This window comes from Eublepharis macularius, chromosome 5 (genome assembly GCF_028583425.1).
Source record: "Eublepharis macularius isolate TG4126 chromosome 5, MPM_Emac_v1.0, whole genome shotgun sequence".
Classification (NCBI taxonomy): Eukaryota; Metazoa; Chordata; class Lepidosauria; order Squamata; family Eublepharidae; genus Eublepharis; species Eublepharis macularius.
In genome coordinates this window covers 109,097,124-109,103,123 of record NC_072794.1, presented here as the reverse complement: position 1 = coordinate 109,103,123, position 6,000 = coordinate 109,097,124, and the positions used below count along the sequence as shown (strand labels likewise).

General features: G+C 42.3%; 1 protein-coding gene across 2 annotated transcripts in view; it reads left to right on the top strand.

Annotated features, from left to right (window-relative positions):
* The first annotated feature begins 5,796 nt into the window (after positions 1–5,796).
* TCP11 (t-complex 11) overlaps positions 5,797–6,000 on the top strand; it is a 76,235-nt gene continuing 76,031 nt past the window's right edge. The window contains exon 1 of one of the 2 annotated variants that reach the window (XM_054980727.1): positions 5,797–5,871. The gene's annotated coding sequence lies outside the window, so the exon portion shown is untranslated. The remainder of the gene's footprint in view (positions 5,872–6,000) is intronic. The other variant, XM_054980728.1, reaches the window with a different exon arrangement.

The following is a 6,000-nucleotide window of genomic DNA, read 5'->3' as shown; positions in this document are numbered from 1 at the left end:
GAGGTTCTCAAGGACCTATTAGCACATGTTCCTATCAGGTGAACAAGATTAACATCAACCCCATGGTCCTTTTCACCTAAAAGGAAAAATGTCTATAAAACAAAAGGCAGGGCCACTGCCTCCTCCATGGTCTCTCTAGCATTCAAGATTTCTATTCACTGTGAGAGAGCTAGGATTAATACCCCTGCAGCTGACAGGCACTAAGCTGGGGCCTTGCACAGGCTTTAGATGTAAAAACAATCAGCCGTCCACTGATGCCATTACTCCCCCAGACTATAGAGTCTGGAGAAATTCCTGCCATTCCACAGAGGGTGAGGGGACTCTGACGGGGTGACCTCCTTTTGTTCAGCTCCAGCTCTGTTCAACCAAGGAACAGCTTCAAAATGATTTGTGACTTCCATCTATGAAATCTATTGTAAAGACCTAAGGACAGAAACTTGGGAGTGTCAGCAGATTGCTGACTTATGTCTTTTTCAAAGGAAAATTACATAGCATATGCAGAAGAAAGAGAAAAACAAGGAGAAATTGAAGGAGTGGAACCAGATTTCAGCCATTTGATTAGCATTTCTTTTGAAACCACTAGGTTCCCGCGACCTGTACAAGGCCCAATTAGATGATCCAAAGGAAAGCCAGACAGATATACACTTCGGTTCCCTTTCAACCTTCTGGTATATAAAGGAAAATGCTGAAATACAATATATAGTAAATAAAGCAAACTTCTCAAAGAAAGGGAAGTACTGAAAAAAGATTTACAGAAAATTTTAAGCCAGCCCCCTTCACTAAGGTAGAATCTGTTCCACTCTCTACATTGCTGGGAGATTAACCATATTAAAGAAGAATAAAGCCTTTGATCAGGTCAAATTGTAGTGTGCCATATGCAGATAACAGTAGGGACCAAGGTATGCCAGTACCCAAGTTCTCTTTAGTCTGGGAAATACTTTTTGTAAGACAAACTAACATGACTAAATAGAGCAATTTATATCATATGATGCAGGATAAATCAAATATTCTTTAGGAGAACAATTTCTAACTTTTAGTTTGAATCTTCTCTGTGGCTAAACCTCTATTTTTGACAGGTTTTACATTACATAGTAAAACTGTTGCTGCCATCTGCTGGCAATTTTAAAAAAGGAGGTTATGAAGATCCCCAAAATTTCATTCTGTATTGACTATTTTTATTTGGGCGTTTTATGGCAGAAACTGAACAGTGGTCTTAATGGTTCTCCCCATCCCCCATTTTAAAAAATGTTTTAATCAAAAGTTAGAATATATTTATTAAATTTTTTCAAAAGAGTTCAGGGAATCTGGTCCCCTCTTTTGATCTTCACAACAATTTTGTGAAAATATATAAAGTAGTATAGGTTGTGCTTTCCTTTTAGGAAAGGCTTGCACTCAAGGATATCCATGTAGGAGGAAAGGAAGAAGAGAAGTCTTTGAGAGAGAGCTGGAGCTGTGACAAATCCACTGTGTTTGTCTGCTTTTGCACAGATGATGCTATGTTTTTAGGAAAGGCTTGCACCCAAGACGAGAACATCTGACATGAGCCACAGGACTCTCCCCTTGGGTCTGGGGCCTTGCAAGTCTGGGGCTTGCAATCTGGGATCCAAGGGGTTCACAATGCAGACCTAAAGAATCTCAATCAGCAGCTGAGACAGAGAATACAAGGGCATACCTGGAGCCTATGAACAGTACCGACCTAAGAATAGGCTAAAATATCAGCTTTTGCATAAATCGAATGTTGTTGTTGTTATTGCTAATGAGCATTTTGGGCTGCTTTTATGGCTTCTTTGGGGTTGACAAGATGTTGAGTGCTGCAGCCTTCCTAGATGTTCTGGTGGTGGCTTTTACCTGGGGTAGGATGTTTGGTGAGAATATAATCTCTGTGGAGATGGGAGCTAGAAGATATGGGATGGGAGTTTTGAAAGATGGACAGTGAGACATAACTGAGCTTGTTGCTTATGTAACTTCTGTTTCATCCCAAGAGTTATTGATGCAAGGGTCCCTACTGCCTCTGTTTTTTCTCTAACATTGTGCAACACCAGATCAGTGAGGAATAACTCTTCTGCCTGAATTGCTGGAGGAAGAGAAAATTGATCTGTTTTGCATAACCAAGACATGGTTGAAAGAAAATTATGGAGCATAGCTGTCTCAGTTAACTCTGTCTGGTTATGTGGTCCTTCATCAACCCTACACAGGAGGTTGGCAGATATCATTATGAGCCTTTCCCCTTTCACAGAATCCCAGTGCAAATTAATGCTGGCACTGATTGGTTGTTTCTCATGTTATGTTTCAGTAATAGATTAGGCAAGTTACCTGCCACATAATTCCACACTGGGCACCCTGTTCAACCTGGCAGAATTGGTCTTGGTCTTGGTACTGGAGACACTTAAGTCTGATTGTTCTAGGTGACTTCAACATTCATGCCAACTACACCTTGTCTGGGTTGGCTCAGAATTGTATAGACTCTTTGACCATGATGGGTCTCTTCCATGTGACAGCCCCGACACATAACAAAGGTCATATCTTAGACTTAATTTATTCCACTGAATCTTTGGGGAAAGGTCTGGTTTGGCTACTGGAGGTTCAGCCTGTGCATAGGCTGACCACAGCTTCCTCAAGGCACAGTGAATGTGGAACCAACACCCTACAGGGGCAGGGGAGCAGGTTTTAAATGGTCTGCACATGGAGACTTATGGATCCAACAGGTTTCTGAAATGCACTCGGGCATTTCAGGATCCCAAATGACAGCTCTGTTAAAGCCATGATGAAAGCTTGGAATAAGAAGCTACTGGAAGATATTGACATAGTTGCCCTACATTGACCTCTTCCACCCTCAAGGCAGAAACCACACTTTGGTTTACTAAACAAAGCTGGGTGACTTGAAGAGTGTTGACAGACACCTATAATGGCACTAGTAGAAAACTCAAATTAAATCTGACAGAATGTGCTATAGTGCTCATTGGAAGGTCTATTAGGCAGCGGTGACAGCAACAAAAATTCTACTTCTTTGCTACCATTGCATCAGCTGTTTGTGTCCATTGGTTACTGTGATGGATACTGACAGGACATCGGTGAATGCCATTGCTTGCACTCTGGATTCTTGTCCATCTTGGTAAGGATCACATCAGTGAGTCCCTGATATCCATCATAAATCAATCACTGACTCATGGCATTTTTCTTTGATCACTAAAACAGAAAAGGAGCAAATAAAGAAAGCCATAATGGTACCCTGAGCCAGCCAGCTACAACACAGGTCCAAAAAAGGTAACCATAGAACACTACTGGTTTACCTACTACTCATAGTTTAAACCACTTCAGCACAGCATCAACAACCTGGATAAGGATGTTTCTTTCACATGACTTGGTTGAAAGGCTCTTTCTCACTTACAGACAACATGCCAACTTAAAACAGCTTCTCATCAACAATCCAACAGAGATAAAAAACCCAGGAACCAAACCCTTCAACAGATCTAGATGCTAATTTTGTCATCATATACACACATGCTGCATACTCTTACAGGGCCTAATGACCAACCTGGCTTCACCTGATGGTTGTTGTGGGTTTTCCGGGCTGTATTGCCGTGGTCTTGGCATTGTAGTTCCTGACGTTTCGCCAGCAGCTGTGGCTGGCATCTTCAGAGGTGTAGCACCAAAAGACAGAGATCTCTCAGTGTCACAGTGTGGAAAAGATGTAGGTTATTTGTATCTACTCAGGAGGGGTGGGGTTGAGCTGAGTCATCCTGTAAGAGTTTCCCAGGGTGTGGAATGCTAATGGCGGGAGGCTTCACTGTATCCTGAGGAGGTTCTTTTGCATATGGATTGGTACTTGATGTGCTAATCTTCTCTGCAGGGCTATTGTCGGGTGTAGAGTGTTTTGTTAGCCTGGTGTTTTTCAGAACTGGCAACCATGCTCGGTTCATTCTTAAGGTTTCTTCTTTCCTGTTGAAGTTTTGCTTATGCTTGTGAATTTCAATGGCTTCCCTGTGCAGTCTGACAAAGTAGTTGGAAGTGTTGTCCAGTATTTTGGTGTCCTGGAATAAGATACTGTGCCCTGTTTGAGTTAGGCTGTGTTCAGCCACTGCTGATTTTTCAGGTTGTCCAAGTCTGCAGTGTCTTTCATGTTCTTTTATTCTTGTCTGGATGCTACGCTTTGTGGTCCCGATGTAAACTTGTCCACAGCTGCAGGGTATACGGTATACTCCTGCAGAGGTTAGGGGGTCTCTACTGTCTTTTGCTGATCGTAGCATCTGTTGTATTTTTCGGGTGGGTCTGAATACTGCTTGAAGGTTATGCTTTTTCATAAGCTTTCCCATCTGATCAGTAATTCCTTTGATATATGGCAAAAGCCTTCGACAATACTGGCTTCACCTACTTGCACATCATCCAGTTTAATATATGCCATCACATGCCAACAACACTTTTCCACTATTTAAATTGTACAAACAGGTTGCTCGTTACATGAGAAGAGTCAATGAACACAAATCTGTTATAAGAAATTGCACCTCGCCTCTGACCATCTTTCATATTTAGTAACTTGTTTGTTCCTGTCTCTTACAGAGGATTACACCCGAAAGATTTATAGTTCACTACAATGATTATTGTAGGCATTATCTGCTTTTACTACATTGCTTTTACCATGCAATCCACTTTCAATATTGTTTCTAGTATACCTTGCCTTCGTTTTTTGTTTAAAAAAATGCTCTAATCCTAGCCTTATTACATTGTTCATTGGTTGTTTTATGCTGTTTGATGGCACTATTTATAGCCTTTAACTGACGGTGAGTCTCAGCCAGAAAAATGAAATATAAACCAAGTAAATAAATAAAATTGATAGAATACACACCAAGCCTCTCTCTGCTTTCTCTTCCATCCTAACTCTTCATCTCCCCTGTAATTTTCCATATAAATGTGTGCAAAAGGAGTTCCTTCTACTGTGCATCTGAAAAAGTGAGCTCTGTCTCAAGAAAGCTCATGTTGGAAATTAAGCTGTTAATCTTTAAGTGCCACTGGACTTGTGTTTTATTTTCCTAAGAGCCGACCACTCCCCCTTTCTTACATCTCATAAATGTTCGTTGTGGTGCCTTCATGCCAGCACCAACACAAAGGCAACCTTTATTACTACTATTTTAGTCGAATGACAGATAATTTCGTCTGAAACAAGCTTTTTACCAAATACCTACCAACCACTCTTTGGGACAACGTTCTACCTCAGAAAAAGTTGTTCACGTGACAAAACTTTTTACGCTAGATGGCGTAACAATCGCTCCAGGGCGCCCTTTGGAATATCCCATTATAAGAGATGATAGTGCAGGAAGGGTCATCTTTCCAAAAACAACACAGGAAAATAAACAAACGAACAACTTCTAAAAGCTATCTAATTTCCCAACAAATCTCCTTCAAAATGTCCCTCAAAGACAACGAACATTGTATCTCCCCCCGTTTCTGCAGCAATTAGTTCGGTCCAAAGAAAGTAGCGTTATCCTCGAGACGTAGAACAGCCCATTTATGACAAAAATGGGGTAAGGAGGTTCCGAATTCAGAATCAACAAATGATATCTTCCTAATCTTCGCCCTGAACACAGCCTAGAATGGTCACATACTAGAAGACGAGAAGTGCTTTTCGTTTGCCCTAGTTTCTGATTTGGGGTCGAATCGTGAAATTTCCCCCTCTGCCTTTAGTTATTGGTTTCGTCCAGTAAGAATCCGTCAGGGCAAGAGGAGGCGTCAACACCAACGGACGCCGTAGAAATTCGGCCGTTGGCTTGTGGCTGCCTGAGAACATCGGCTGTGCCGCGGTCCCTCTCCCTTTGTCACCGTCGCCCGGCTCTGCCTCGTCTCCCTCTCTCCACTACCACCACCCCCCCAGCGAAGGTGAGAGCGTGCTCTGGCCGCTACTCACCGCACAGCCTTTAATCCATTCGCTCGCCTAGAGGTCCGTTCGTTGCCCCGCAGAGACTTTATGGAAGGAAGGACTTTCGAGACTCACCGTTGCTGTCTCCC